Source organism: Leptinotarsa decemlineata, unplaced genomic scaffold (assembly GCF_025532065.1).
Source record: "Leptinotarsa decemlineata unplaced genomic scaffold, Ldec_3_MD MMD2_tig00026340_RagTag_RagTag, whole genome shotgun sequence".
NCBI classification, from domain to species: domain Eukaryota; kingdom Metazoa; phylum Arthropoda; class Insecta; order Coleoptera; family Chrysomelidae; genus Leptinotarsa; species Leptinotarsa decemlineata.
Window position 1 is genome coordinate 16,074,189 of NW_027412694.1, and position 16,767 is coordinate 16,090,955.

Genomic DNA, 16,767 nt, shown 5'->3' on the forward strand with positions numbered 1-16,767 from the left:
CGAAACCCATTTCCAACACCAATTTTCGGTTAATGTACGTACAGGAATTATAGGTGATCATCTAATAGGCCCATTTTTTCTACCAGGACGCCTTGATGGTCGTTCTTATTTACACTTTCTCGAAGAAGACTTACCTGGGTTATTGGAAGATGTGCCACTTGCGTTAAGGAATCGAATATGATACATGCACGATGGCGCCCCTGCTCATTTCAATGTAATTGTCCGAAACCATTCAAATACAGTTCATCCTAATCGTTGGATAGGTCGCGGAGGACCTCACCAATGGCCAGCAAGATCCCCCGATCTCAACAGTTTAGATTTTTTTTTATGGGGTCACCTCAAAACTCTTGTGAATAAAACTCCCGTTAATACTTTAGAAGATTCAAGAGAGCGAATAGTTGCCTCGTGTGAAACTATATGAAATACGCCGGGAATATTTAAACGGGTGCGTAATTCCATGCGTAGAAGGGCGGAAGCATACATACTAAGTGCAGGTGGCCACTTCCAACAATTTCTATAATCAGTTTTGGTATTATTACTAATTAACAAATTTGTGCTATTCGTTTAGACTTACTGTCACAAAATAAAATAAAACTCTCGTTTTTGTGAAAATTTTTTTTTTGCAGATTATGTTTTCAAATATTATTAGGGAATTGGCAGGTAATGCGTTATGAAGCAATTTTCAGATTCTCATTCATTTTAGAAATGATCTAATTTTTTAATTTGCTTTCTGTCGATTTTTATTTTTTTGAGTGAAAATCATGCGTCGGACAAAGAAATGAGGAGATCATATTTTCTCAAAAATAAATGAGGATTTCAAAACTGAGTTTATTTTGAAAAGAAAGCATTGGCGTAGTACTTTTTCCCCAAAAATATTCAATGCGAAACCCGTAGGGATGCCACTGTTTGAAAAAATACAAATTTGTGTACATCAGAAAATGCGTCTTGAGGCATGGAACATATATACCAAATATGCCAAAGATGTCTACAAAATTATCTCAGTTATTATTAAAAAACTGATTATTTTTGAAAACTTTGCCACCCTGTATCTCAAAAGTTAAGGCGTTTAGGACATACGTCTATAGGAAGTTTTTTTCTTAAAATGGGTCTAAGAATTACCTCCTCAAATATTAGCATGTGTTTCAAAATTCAAAAGAAATACGTCTATGCTGCCTTTACCAGATCTGTACACTGCTACAACGGCAGTTTTTATGGATGGCAAATAAATGGCTGAAAATTGCGAGTTTTGTTCACTAATAAAAACATCCAAATTGATTGGAATGTTTTATACTATTCCTATTTTGTTTTACATAAATGGCTACGCCTCCATGAATTTTATTACTACGGCCAAAAAGTTAGCTAAAGTATATCCTAATATATTGATATGTGCTAGATAGTCCTCAGTCTGCCAATGTTCTGAGAAGCAGATAACATCAAAATGATGATCAGAAAGGAAAGCATTTATTGTATCCACCTTATTAGAGATACATTGCACATTAACATGAAGCATACTTATACGGCATTCCGCTGGTGACATTTTTTTAAATGAGAACTAAGAACATTGTTTTTATGGAAACCATTTGAATCGTTTGAATATAGCTTTTCATGCTCGTGATTCGATGTAGTTTCGACGAAGGTTGTTATCGTCTGGTCCTCTTTGGCGGAGATTCTATCAGTGATACTATACTAAAGTGGTACTATAGTAACCCAGGATTTTTAAAACTCTGAAGAAGCTAGCCACTCGTGCCAGCGAAACGTCAGGAAGAAATTCAATGAATCCACGGTTTTGAAACCCGAAAAATAGCGACACTGCACGCTTTGGAGTCGCTTAACCACGTGCAGCCCACTTAGATTAGGATCGTTTTGATCCTGGTGTGAAATAATGGAATCATGTTCCATTCTACGGCTGGGGCGGAGTAGCAAAATCACATTTGAAAAAATCAGATGTATGACATAGAACATTTCTAAAAATTCTTCTCAGAAAACCAACACAATACTCATCGGAAACACTTTTCAATGAATCAAAATTGTAAATCAAAAGCATAATAAAAGACTTAAAACCAATGCGCAACTGAACACGACATGCTCAACAGAAACAATGTTACAGATAACATATTATTATATTCATCTTGCAAACCGGCTCTACAATTACTTACCTCTGAAAACAAGACTTGCACTGAAAACTTTGGCAAATGTTGTTCTAGTAATGGCGCGACATGCTTGCGTAATTATTTCTCGCAATTCCGCAAGTGACGCAGGTTGAGTTTCATAAACAACTGACTTAAGGTGACCCCGCAGAAAAAATTCGGGTGGCGCCAAGTCTGGTGACCTCAGTGGCCACTCAATGGGACCTTTCCTTCCAATCCATTTGTTCGGATAATTAGTATCCAACCAGTGCCTAGCTGGAGATGTGTAGTGAGGAGGTGCTCCATCTTATTGGAAGTGCAGCAAATCTTCGTCGACAGCTAGGTTGCCTTGGTCGTCCATTTGGTTCTCTAATTCATGCACAATTGAAGGTTTGATGGTGTTTTTCAGCATATCGAGACAAATGTCGCCATTTAAATTGCCTGGTATGACTAAACACGTTTTGCGTTTTTGTAAAATTGGTTAGTGAGAATCTCATAATTGTTTTTTAAATACGTTAGTTATGGATTTTCATCAAGTATCGGCCAATTCCATTATATATCACAGCTGAAGTAAACATTGCGATCGACCATAACTCGTCTCTCTCCGATCCATTTGATTTGCTTCCAAACTTGCGCTGTTGTGTAGGATGTAATTCACGTCCTTTTTCGATATTACACACGTTGATATAACAAAACTTCGTTGCGAGGCAAAAAACTGTATACGTGAACCAGATGGCATATATACGAAAAAGTTCTATTCAACAAGCTGTTAAATCTCAAACTTTTATTGAAGATTTCTTGGTGAGATGTCTTTGTCGAATACCTAAAAGCGTTGGCTGGCGGTGCTCGGGTTTAATCTCTCGAATAAAGTTTTTCTGCTAGTTTTTAGGTTATTATCGAAGCCATCGTGGAAGTGAAATTGAAAAAGGATCGAGTGGATTGACGAGTTTGATTGGATGCTTTCAAAACAGAATAGAAGTGGTATAGGAGTATTTTATTTTCGGTAAGGATTATTGTCCATTGAAAAAGAAGGAGGGTGCGAAGGAGAAATGGTGTTCACTTAAGGAAACCATGGTATATTTTCTGAATTACTCTTTATCAATCAAGATTGGGAAGAGTAACAAAGTCTTCAATTATCGAGTAATCAACAATTCAACAAGTGGTAGGAAAACATTATAAAAAAATATGTATGTTGAGTGTACGGGGAAATGTTTTTTGGAATACAACAAGTGGGATACATTTCAGTTCCAGAAATTCGAATGAAATCAACCTTATACAATGGAAGTGAAGTCTACAATCACTTAAGTCTAGCATCAACTATTCCCATTTATACGTAAGACTAGCCCTTTTCAAATTAACATATATAGACGTCCATTATAATAAAAATAATACTAATATTATCGTTTATTATACATAAAAATACATTTATACATAAAAGGAAAAGAGTTAGCCAAAGGCTATCTTCCACCCCTCCCAAAAATTATACAATAGTTGTAAGAAAATTATTATAAAAATACTTATTTACTATCATAACAATGATAGAGAAGAGAAAAAAATAATAGATCATAAAGTTGCTCATAACTCAAATTGACCATGTAAATGTCAGAATACCCGCTTAATAAACTATATAAATAACTAGGTGTTTCGGTTTGAAGCAACTAAACAAAAAAAAATTTATCAAATATTGGACTCTGTACCTCACATTCAGCTCCTTAATTTTTAACAAAAATGGTGTGACATGTTCACCATATGGGTGGTATACAGCACATGAATCGAATGCAAGTATTTTGTATACGTAATACACCGTAATGTATATGTATATGTAATATATATGTAATACACCGAACTAACCTGAGTTTCATTTCTTCTGATAATGATGCTTGAATTTGTATAGCGATTTGAGTTTGAAGAATGATACTTTGAAAATGTTTGTCACATGTTCATGGAAGGACAAAGAGCTATCTATGGTTATGCCAAGATTTTTAGCACTGTCTACCCAGTCAATGTGTGCGTTATCGAGAGTGTTCCCAAAGTCACACTGAGTTTCTACCATTTGTCTTTGAGACCCTATGCATAAGGCCAAAGTTTTATTTGGATTGATTTTGAGTCCATGATTCTCCAAGTATAGGAATGTTTTGTGCAAATCAACTTTCTGTATCGGTGTTATGAGAAGACAAATATAACTGTATATCATCTGCGTATAGATGTACTTGACAATGTGATAAGAAAGTGGTGTAATCAAAAATAAACACTGAAAACATCAAGGGTCCTAAAATACTTCCCTGCGGTACACCTGATATTGTTTCTTGTACATCTGAGATGTCATCGAATCCTATGAACTTGAGCTTGCTGATGACAAAAACGAAATTAACTAAATCGAAAGCTTCACTTTGATCAAGCAGTACTAAAATGGTGATTTTTGATTGATCTCTGAATCTCGCAAGATCGTCGATTACTTTCAATGTGCTTGTACGGGAGTATTCGATTTTCTTCAAGAAAAGCTCTTACTTGACGGGAAACATTTTCCTCGAATATTTTAGAGAATGAGGGCAGAATGCTGATAGGGCGTAGGTAACTGAACGTGGTAGGTGCATTTTTTTTCGGAAATGGAATTATATCAGCAACCTTCCAAACATCTGGAAAAATACCCTGTCTTAAGAACTCGTTGAAAATATGTTTAACTTCATCAATACAGTATGGTATTACTAAAGAAATCATCTTGATATTTACATTTCCAATACCTAAAGCATTAGATTTTATTAATTTGATATCAGTCAAAATATCATTACATAATATAGATGAATTGAAGGGGTTATATTTTTGAGAGTGAATAATTTTTGGGAAAGAAGGTTTTTGGCTTTCTACTGCTCCATCTCGATACAAAAAAAGAGGATGAGGGAATCTTCCAAAGAAAGGAAGGAAGTAATCAATTTGAAAATAAGTAACTCTATACATGGATGTGTAGATCATGCAAAGAAGTGTGTATTTTCTATAATGTTATCCAATTTGGTACTGAAGAGCCTTAGGGCAAGTGTCTCAAGGCGATGTATACCAATGAGGATGACAATGTTCCATGTAAGTGCAATTTGTTACCATTCATTCGAAGTAGAACTCATGTGAATTATATCTGATTTTTATTCCTCAACGAATGTTTAAAACACAAACTGAGTAGAGAAAAGTATCTTCTGTATAATTCAGTGTTTCACAATTTTTTTCTTTCGTGTAATTCAATGTGAAAGTAGCTGTTTCAGGAGGACTTCCTTTCAGTTTGTGTCTGAAAGTTACTTCTTTGCATGATCTACACATCCATGTATAAAGTTACTTATTTTCAAATTGATAACTTCCTTCCTTTCTTTGAAAGATTCCCTCATTCTCTTTTTTGTATCAAGATGGAGTAGTAGAAAGACAAAAACTTTCTTTCCCAAAAAATAATATAGATATTTTACATATAGATACTTTATAAATTTGAACTCTGTTCATTCATTTCAAAATTCCTAAACTGAATATCTTCGGGTAAATTTCTCAAATCACATATTGTCTGCAAATCCGTTGCCGAATCGACAATCTCAATCCTTCGGACATCAACTATAACGTATCTCCTGCAGAAAATTTAATCAATTCTGTTAAAACGTCGATCGGCTGTCGTTCAGAAAGCCCTTATCAGATTTGACTGCAATTTTTAACATCCAACCTTTTTTCTGCTCCGCGCCGTATTGAATCACTGGTGGGCCGAGACCTACTGGAAAAAATCCAGCGACCCTGTTTAATGCAGAAGACCCTCTTTAATATCTTACGGTCGGACAGCTGCGGATTCGCTCCGTTCCGTTTCATGCCAAACCTCCATTCCATTACGTTTTATCAGTACTGTCTGTATTCATTTCACACCGTTAAATATAAATAGGATACGGTAGAGGACGAGGTGGACGTTATGTGGAGGAAAATATTCACAAGTAAATGTCTTTAGCTTGTTCATGTATTCTATGTTTGATCAAAATGTCTGAATATTCAGTGGAGTTGAAATACAAGATATTCTAAAATTCATTATTTTTGACGACGGGTAATAAGCAACCAAAAGATATAAAAACAGTTACCAGGGTGGTCCCAGAAATATACGGCATGACCTAGAGATGGCGGTAGTTGTTGAAAAATACACAACCTATAAAGCATATGTTTCAAGTTTGAAGACGATGTGTTGTTAAATATTTGTTTGGCAGCCACCAATAGCGAACGTATTCGTGAGAATGGAGAAAATAGCAAGTGAAATTCGATCGTTCAGACAACACCGACCAACACGGCAGTCAATTCGAGTGAGTGAACAAAGCACCCACGTTGAACCGCCTTGTAATATTTGAAATACTTCAGCCCAACCAAAATGAAATCTGAACTGGAATCTACTTTGAATGAGTCTGCTTCTTCGTTAGCAACAGTGAAATATTGAGTAGCGAAGATCAAACGGACCGTACGAGCTGTCAATACGAGCATCGCAGTGGTCGACCAAATAAGGTGACAACTGTTACGTTTTTGAACGGGGAGAAGAAAAATTGGATTTGAAATGAAGGTTAAACCCCCACCTTTGGTATACTCCAAAACCGTATTTGGTAACAGAAATATTTTTTTTTAGACTGAAAGGTTTACTTAAGGGACCACTCGGCTAGCTCAGCAATTTGGGGGGTGAGTATGGAGAATAAATACACCAAAAGGTGCTGTTCTTGATATTTTACAAATTTTTATTGAATCTCTAACAGGTTTCAAATAACATATTGAGACAAATATCAAGAAAGAATATGCCGTGTTTATATCAACCCAAAGTGGTTTCGAGTGGTATTTCTCAGAACAGATTAATATATAAAGGTGCGTATCACCAAAAAAGCGAGCACGAGCGAACAAGAGCGAACGAGAGTGAACGAAAATTCTGCATCAATAATCGTCTAGTGAGTACGGGCTCGCTCGCTCGCTAGCCCGTGCTCGCTTTTATGGTGAATATGCACCTTAACAGAAATGCTTCCGTGCCTTTGTGATCACACATAATTTGAGCACGTTAAAAAAAATCTGTTTATAATCTGTTTTTCCGATAATCAGCTGTCGCCCCCATACGAACGACAACTCTCAGAAGTTGAGAAACTTGTGGGAGCTAAGGACTAACGAGGTCTTACCTTTTAACGTGTGATTCCTAACACGGTTGCAGAATCATTCCAGCTTCAACCATTCTCTCGAGAAAAATATCTGGTCGAAGCGGGAATCGAACACACGACCTTCCGATCGTGAGTCGGACGCACTACCACCGCGGCCAATTCCAAAACAATTACTCAATACGAAAGGAGTCCAATAAATCTATCAATAATGATCCTATTCTGACACCGAATTTAACACAAACAAAGTTACACTTAAATGATGAGGACAAAATAACAGTTTGATGCAGCACTTTTTATTAATTGAAGGCGGCAAATCGTGTTAAGGCCAGTCTTTAGTACTCGTAAAGCGTTAAGGTGGTTAATGATTACGCAATTGATGTTAAACAAGCTGATGAATCAGTGTATATCTGAAGCTGCCTATCTGAAATGATATTAGTGTATTTACATAGAATAAAATAGCCTTATGTTACGTGCGGGAAACCGGCACGTAAAGGTGAATATTCACCGAACAAGCGAGTACGAGCGAACAAGAGCAAACAAAACGCGAGCATTCTGCATCAATAATCGTCTGGTGAGGACGGGCTAGCGAGCGAGCGAACGTATCCTTGTTTGCGTTCAGAAAAGTTCGAGAAGAAGGCGGTACATCAAAAGGTGCTCGCACAAAGTAGATGGATCAACTACGACTACGAACTTGAAGATATTCGCCCTGGTGTGGACGAGACATCAATATGTCGAGCAAACACGAGCGAACATGAGCGAATACGAGCAAACATACAAGAATGCTTGCTCGTGCTCGCTTTTTTGGTGAATACGCACCTCAACACGGTGAAGAAAATCCACTAAGCGGTACTGAATGATCGTCGACCGAACGTGCGCAAGCTATCAGGCTCAGTAGGTATTTCAAAAAGTGCGGTATATCGTATATTATCTGAAAATTTGGACATGAGAAAGTTGTGTGTAAAATGGGTGCCGTGTTTGCTCACACTCGAGCATTTGGCCGCATTTGGCTAAGTGTTGTTTCTTCAAGACAATGTACCAGCTCACAAATCAATTATCGCTCTGACCAAAATTAACGAATTGAAGTTACACCTCATGCACTCTGAATTGATTGGGTGACACCTATCAGAAAACAACCATTCTCCTGGCTGATGTCACGAATAGCGTTGGATCATATTCAACAGGTGACAGTGCAGGAATTTTCACGGAAGTATTTCCTGCATATGGTATTGGCGATACAACCGCTAGAATCGATTTTAAATTTTCAGAACGAACACACTTGCAGACTGGTTTCGGGCTATTTGGCCTCTCATCAGTGCAGTATTGGCCATCATCAACCTGAAGTTGATGATATTCCATAATTGAAAATCAAACTTCTTTCAGAATATTATTTCTCTAACCAAGCTGAAGCGAAAGACAAACAACAAATTTGTCATCACTCCATCTGGTAAACAAGATACTAACCGACCGCATATCCAGAAGTCGTCCAATTCCTCGTATAAGGAAAGAAACCTTCACATAAATTCAGTGAATTCTGGAAGAAATTCTATTTTCACTTAACAAATATCATCAAATTTAGGTTGCAATTGTGCCAGTTACTTTAGTTGAAAATAACGTGTGAAAATTCCTGCACTGAAACGGTTTCGAAGTCGCTGGAAAAAGTGTATGGAGCTGCAAGGAGGTTATGTTGAGAAATAAATTGTTTTTTTTATAAAATTTTTGTGTTCTCTTTGTTGGGCCAATTACTTCTAGGTCCACCTCAACCCACTCCAACTAATATTTCGTTCTTCAGTCTAATTTCACCCAGGAAAGCGATTAAATTACAAATGTCTCTTCCCGAAAAGTTGGGGGCGTATTTGATGAACATTGGATTACACTGTTCTTGAAAGAGGTGTTGCCAATATTTTTCAACCCATTGAGCCCAAGGTTTTTGACCGAGGATTATATCACTGATCTAATTGTGTTGTACCTGTTGATGATATGTTCGCCACCGCTGTTTTCTTTCCAGTAATGACGAAAATTGAAAGCAATATATTCAATTATCTGTAATGTCTTCTCACTTCATCATCGGATTATAAATTTTCATAACTTTTCGGTTATGAATGTCTGTCATAGAAAGCACTATACAAATTGGTCAGGCAGTGTACAATGGATGAGCTGGTTGTTTAGATGCCACTCAACAAACACTTAGTGGTATCTACTTCCAATTATCCGGTAGCGTATTCATTATTCATGAGGATTAAGACTTGCACTTTGCATAACAAGATTGCGATATATCATCGTTCTACTCCAATTAGACAGAGGGTACTCCGGATCATTGAAATATGAACCATGAATGCCATCAAATACATGTGATACATTGGGTTTTACATATGATTTGAAAATGATGTGCTCAGTAGCAAAATTCGATTCAATGAATGAAGAGATGATAGGCATATACAGAGTAGAGATGGAATCAATGTACGTGATATCAGAACTCTATATTAGCAATGCAGATGAAATTCACTGATATCGACCTTTTTTTTCGAGATATTCATTGAGTATCTCTTTCAAGATACTCAATTCGACAAAATTGTTTGACACTCTACAGGATTATGTAATACAGGTGGTTGAGCTGCCGAAGTGAGAACCTTTTTGAATCATGAAAAGAGAAATAAAAATTTTTTTCAATCAATTCTATATGGAACCCCTTCCAAGGATTTATTGTTGGATGAATTGATGAATTTGAGAAAAATTATCGATTTTCAACAGAAACGTTCTTTGTTAGAACAAAACACGAACGCTACAGAAAATCCTCAACGTGCTCTGAGAGCGGTGCCAGCGCGAAATTTGCGATTACCTCTGGAATTGAATGGTTGAAGACGAAATTGAATTGAAGTATGCTCTCAAGGAGTTTATTCCACATAAACGCAGATCTCCAAATGGAAGAGTTATCAAACAGTGAAGTTTGAGGTGTACTGAGTTGGACCTCAAACCAGTGAGCAGCCACAGTCCGTCGTTGGCACATGTGCCAAGTCATTTGAATATATATATAGAAGAGAGATGAATCTCCAACCTTTATTTCATCAGTTCGGACTTCCATTGTCTACTATATTATAAATTGATTTGAAATCCCTGAAAAAAATTGAAAAGATTACTTAACTGAAAATGACAATTTTATTAAACGAAAAACTAAAATGATAAAGAAATAACATACAAGCAACAACCAATAGAATGAAAAATTTGAATATTAATGAAAGTTGAAAATGAAAAAAATAAAAAATATTATTAACAAAGAATGAAAAATAAAATTGAAATATTCCAAACCAAGTTACGTCAGGACGTTTCGATTGTATCCACAATCGTCTTCGGGTGATAACTGGACTCTCCCGCTTCATTGGTTTCACGGAAGATGACCGTTTGGCGGGAGTTGGTCATTTTCGGCTTGATTAGAGGTTTCCATATGTTACGTATCTCAACACTAGCGTTGTTGGACAACAAATACTTATTTCCATTCTCTCCAAAACCAGTGTTCCTCTTTGTGGATGATTTCAGCTTGAGCCCACTTGATGTAATGTCGATGAGTCCAAACTTTCTCTGCTATTCCGCATTTGCTGATTTCTCCTCGCTGTGTTTCTTGTGCTCAGCAATGCGAATTTTCAATGGCCTCCTAGTTTCATCGATGTAGATTCTCCGCACTAGCAAGGTATCCGGTGAATGTAATTCTTGGAATCGCACTGCGAGTTTGGTGGCCTGATTTTCGTGAGACTGCTATGGATAGTGTTTCCAGATCTGCAGCAGGTCCTGATGTTATACTTGGACCCAATCTTTTTATCCTTTTCGATAATCCTCTCATGTAGGGAAGTTCGAGTGCTTGTTGTGGCGGCTTCTCTTTCTTGTGGAGCTCTTGCTGTCTTCTTGCTGAAGGTCTTTTCGAGACCTTTCTTTGTATTACAGAGCCCGAAAATACGGTCTAGTAGAGTCTCTCAGCGATTCCTCTCTTAGTCGATTGATGGTGGTTGGATTTCTGGTTCAGATACTGTCCTGTCTGGGTGGGTATTTGATATTTAGATGTTTACCATTTAGTGTCGGTCCTCTTCACCAATACGTCTAAGAAAGGCAATTCTTCGTGGACTTCTATTGGGCAGGGACTGCCCAATAGCAGTCCCTCATTCGTCCTTCAGTTGGGAGTAGCAGTTTCGTACACAGCATCCTAGTTATTCCATGATTACTTGTATCGGTAAGTTTGTTCTATCTTTCAGGTCCCCACCTTCGGATAGCTTCTTCTATATGATTTGAAGTGCTCCTTCGACAGGAATGTTGGTGTAGAGGCTTTCCACGTCGAAAGTGATCAGCTGATCCTGCTCTTTGACTTCGAGATCCCCCTAGTAGTTCAACGAAATGCCCCGAATTTTTCACAAAAGATGAATGAATCTCTGGAGCTAATGATCGGTCTGAGCGGAACATTTTTTTTGTGGATTTTGAGGAGTCCATACAAGTAAGGGGGCTTACTGTGGTGGGGTGATACAGCTAGACTGGTACAGCTTCTTTTCAATTGATGCAGTAGGGTCTCTAACGATCTCCGTGTATTTTTCTTTCTGAAGCACCTCTTCGATCTTCTGTTAGTAGAGATCAGTATCCATCACAACAGTAGCGTTTCCCTCATCTGCTGGTATGGTGTTGTCTCTACGTAGCCCGTTCAGGGCTTTTCGTTCTTCATTGCTGACGTTACAAGTTGGAACTGGTTCTCGATCTAGCTGTTCTCTGATTTTCCATCTGAATTCTTCTGCCTCCATCTGATCCATAAGGAAACTGATGAATTCTACTGCAGTTATCATTTCCAAAGTGGGCACAGATGTTGGTGCGATGGTGAAGTTTAAACCTTTTCTAAACAAAGATGTCCGTGAGTGGGCGGGAACTCATATTGATGACATTGGTGGCTTCATAGTTGTCCTGTTCTCGTTCTGCATTTGGGCATTATTTTCTCACCAACTTTTCCCACTTCCTATTGTGGGTATTCTCTATGTCTTGTCGGATCTTCAGGCACGTGCTTTCAATTCGTTCTGTGGCATGCTGCATCAGATTTGACCTCTTCCAACGGTGATAATCAATTCGAGACCGGATCAGGGCTCGACTGGCACGTTCCAATATGCGTTTGGCTCTCTATCCTGGGATTGGCGATTCCAGCAAAAAAACTTTGGGTATACTGTGGTTGTCGCTAGCTCTGTACAATAAGCTGGGGTGAGTTTCTTCTTTTGGTAAGCTTGACCATAATCTTCTCATATCCGCGGAATAAGTCGCTGGTTCCGGGTCCGTACCGGGTATTCAACGTTTGTTTGAATATGGTTGACAATGTTTCGTGATGTATTTCATCAGTTCGGACTTTCATTGTCTAATAAAATATAAATTGATTTGAAATCCCTTCGCTCCGCTTCATGAGTGATACCGGGAATCATGAAGAAGGTTGAAATATTTGTGGATTTCCGAAATTTTTCATGTTTGACGATTTTTGAAATAATGTAGTCAAAAACAGAAAGAGATCGGATTGTTATGTTGTGGCTTGTGAGATTGTTTCGGATCGTAGCTATCTAGCTTTCTCAAAAACTGTTCTTCACAGGTAACCATCGATGGCCCCTTTTCAGATACTTTCATCGTCAATAATAACTACAAAAAGTTTCAAATGTTGAAGAAATTTGAAGAAATTTTGAGCTTGAGGGATAGTAAAGATGGAATTGTTGTTGGAGAAGTATTAATTTTTCAGATGGTTCTACTGGCTATGATGATTGACTTGTTGAGGATTGAATTGAGAACCTACAACTATTGATGCTTCACGAAACTCAAATCGATCCTAATTCGGAGATGAGCTCACAAATATGATGATTCAATTATGAGTGAAAAAATAATTTGGGATTATATCTAGAAAAAAATCCTTCAGTTGACTGGTGGAAGGCTATTTTCTGGAGAAAAAAGTTTGGTAAACTCAACATGTCATCTTTGTAATGGTTATTCGAACAGACAATAAGAATACTGATAGAATGCAGATTTTAGAATTAGATCTCAATTTTTTCAATTCATCAGCAAATTAATGAAACTCATTATCGAGAAAAAGTGCAGAAATCGTAATTGAAGCTACTCCGGCATAGTTAATGTTATTGGGGTCTTTTACAATCAGTGAAAGACCCAATGGCCTAACAAAATATTCAAGTTCTCTAATCAGATCATCGAACAACGGTATCTAACCTTTTTGTTTTCCAACAAACTATAAACTTCATCTTTTCCGCACCCAACTAAAAAACTTTCCGAAGTGTTTTAGGCTTCCCGACTTTGAGATTTTTTTCGAAGTTTGGCAAGCTCAAGTAGGACATCGATAAATTACTCGTCCGGATTTGCAGGAAATAATGCAGGCTGTGTCACACTCCAAAGTTGTAAATGATAGAGGTCAAGGAACATTAATCTTGAATCCCTTAACATCCGAGTGATCGGTATCTATAAATTGCCGGCATAATATGCGTCGAAGTGAAAAATGACCTTGTTAATATTCCTTATAGAGCAGGAACCTCAGTTAACCGTTAGTTGATAGATTCGGATAAAATACTTTTTTAAATGAATTAGAAATTGAAATCCTAACCGGTATTGAGGTAGTTGGGGCCTTTAAAACAAAAATGCGTAGGGTACTTATACAAGCACAGTTGAGTTTTCTTTTTGAAGAGGAACAATTTTCACATGAATTTTTACTGATGAGTGATTTATCATACCCTATTATTCTTGGCATTGATTTTTTAAGATTTTATAAAGTACATATTAACTTAGAAGAAACATAGTGATAGAGAAAACATTTTAATTGAGAATTTAATAGGTTCAGAAACTAGACACTTCGATATCATTGCATCAGTTCCAAATATTTTTTTCAAAGAAAAATATCTTTTCATTAGGAACTTATCGTATTCAGTAATTACATTCTTTCGGAGAAAGAGCTGAGAATCTCATATTATTTCATATTGATATTCCTGAGACCCATAATAGGGGACCCCAAGCGGGGATTTCGGGATTTACTAAAGCGCGGGGAATATTTACTAATATGCAGGGGAATACCTCGTACCCGGTTGAGTACCTCCACGAAATATGAGCTTCATATATAAGGCCGCCCGTGAAGGATAAAGAATCAGGTTAGTAAAAAAAATGATCATCAGAAATTCTCGAGCGTGTCATATTAAGGTAGGGTGAGTTATTTGAATGCTAAAAACTGTATTTTTCAGTAATCTGACAATTTGAGAGTGACGTAGAGAAAGGAAAGGGCGGCAAAGTTGTAAAAAAATAACATTATTTCGACATCGTCGAGCGTAGCTGATTTTTTTTTAATTGAAGAAAATGTTTCAAGAAAAACGAAAAATATATATTCTGATGATTTCCGCTAGCCGAAATAACAAAAATTCGTCGATAAGGTTTAATACGTGCAGCTGTGTGATACCTATTTTTCCCTCTCCGAGTTTCTATTCATCTTTCACTTTTTCTCTATCTATTACTCTCTCACTCCGTCCCCACTCTGAATTCTGTTGCCATGACGCCATCACAGCTGATCACAGAGACTCGTTCGTGATGGAGATGAAGATGATGATTGATTAATAAATTGATAATAAAGAATAAAAACACTTTTAGCATTGTTTTTTTATAAATACAAGTATTCTACTTGAAAAACATACACTTACTTATTTGCATGCTATTTTCTGAGCTTTTCAATTAATAGGGTTGAATGATTTTAAGAAACTGAAAAAATAATATTTTTTTTGTCAGATCAGGCGACACCCTCTAGATAATCGTCAGATTATGATACAGCACGTCCAGAACGTAAAGATGAACGACATATATCTTAATCTGACCCACTTGAGTATTTCAAAATGGCGAATTTTTTTTGCATATTATAATAATGGCCGCGAGTTTGCGTCAGATCGAAATCATCAGAACATTGAATGAGAGCTTTTTCTGTTGCACTTAACACGTCCGTAGAAAATCTGACGCGCACGATTAATTTTTTTTTCACTTTCAACCCTTACGTACAACCACCTGCATCATGCAAACGATCAGATTAACATACGAACATTATTAAAAATACGTAAGACATTGATGCTATCAATATCTGACGCGCTCGAGTATGTCCATGCAACAGTTTGTTTTTAAATATTTAAAAATCTATAGCCGCTTCCCCCACCGATGAAAAGGTATATATTATATAACATTTTTTTATGGTCCGTATCGGACCGAAAAACTTCAGGTATATAAACAGCTAACCCTTGTCTTTAGATTTAGTATCAATTTGCTTCTCCTGAAGATGGTAACCGTGTTAACGAAACGCGCGTCGAGTGGAAAAATATCAGTTTGGTGTTAAGGTAATTGATCTCTAGAAAAAGTTTTCAACTTTTACACCAAAGAAGATATGACTGCGGCTTCATTCGAAACCTGGTTCAGTGAGCAGCTTCTCCCAAATATTCCTCCAAACTTGGTTATTGTTATGGATGACGCTTCGTATCATTCTCGGTTATTGACTACAATACCAAACAATAATACAAAAAAAGCAAAAAGATTCCAATGAGAAAGGTATTACTGGCGACCATAAAACAACGTAATTTCAGAAAAAAATATATTATTGATTGGAAGTGTGAAACACGTGGTTACTGCAGTTTTCTAATGTTGTTGTAATAATAATGTTGATTATATATATTTCTGTATGTAATTATTTGGCAGTCAATTTAGTTTCATTCCATTATACACATCCTACAAATTAAAACTTGTTTTAACAATTTTGATCATATGTATTGTCGGTTAAAAATATTTTAGTATCGCGGGTAATACAAATTATGGAATTATGAAACAGCAACAAAAATCAATTAGCGCTCTGGGGCGACTTGATTGATGGCAGTAGCGCATTTGCTCTTTCAGCTGCAGGAAAACCCGGAAAAACCTGCAGCACCACATCATCTTGAGATCTTAATCTGACAATGTCCTCTCTTTTATAGGATGAACTGTAGGGTGTCTTCAGAGGCTACAATAAATTCAAGATATCGCCAGAATATTTAGTGACACGTCAAGCTTGAACCAGTTTCGTTTTTAACCAAAGCGTAATAATGCCCAGAACCACAGTGAACAACGACTGCATAAATATTATAATAGTGGTCTGCTAGATTGAAGTGTTCATCTATTTCGAACCTTTGTAAGAGTTTGATGATTTCGACAGAGGTTGTGTCATGTTTGAAGTGTTGTTATCAGATTGACTGGTACCTCAACTATACTTATACTTGTTGTCTTATAATACTCAGTTATTTTGGCTCATATTTGGCAATACAGTTGATCATCACCCGTTAAAAGTTTCACATGATTCAACAATAAGCTTTGCACTAAATACAAATATCACAATAAAAATTTTTCTTCAGCAACATAAAGTTCAATGAGACCTTTTGTATATTTCAATTATATATTGTGATAACTGAGACTAACTTCTGAACAATTATTTGGTATGTAGTATGTAAAGGTGTCGCAAA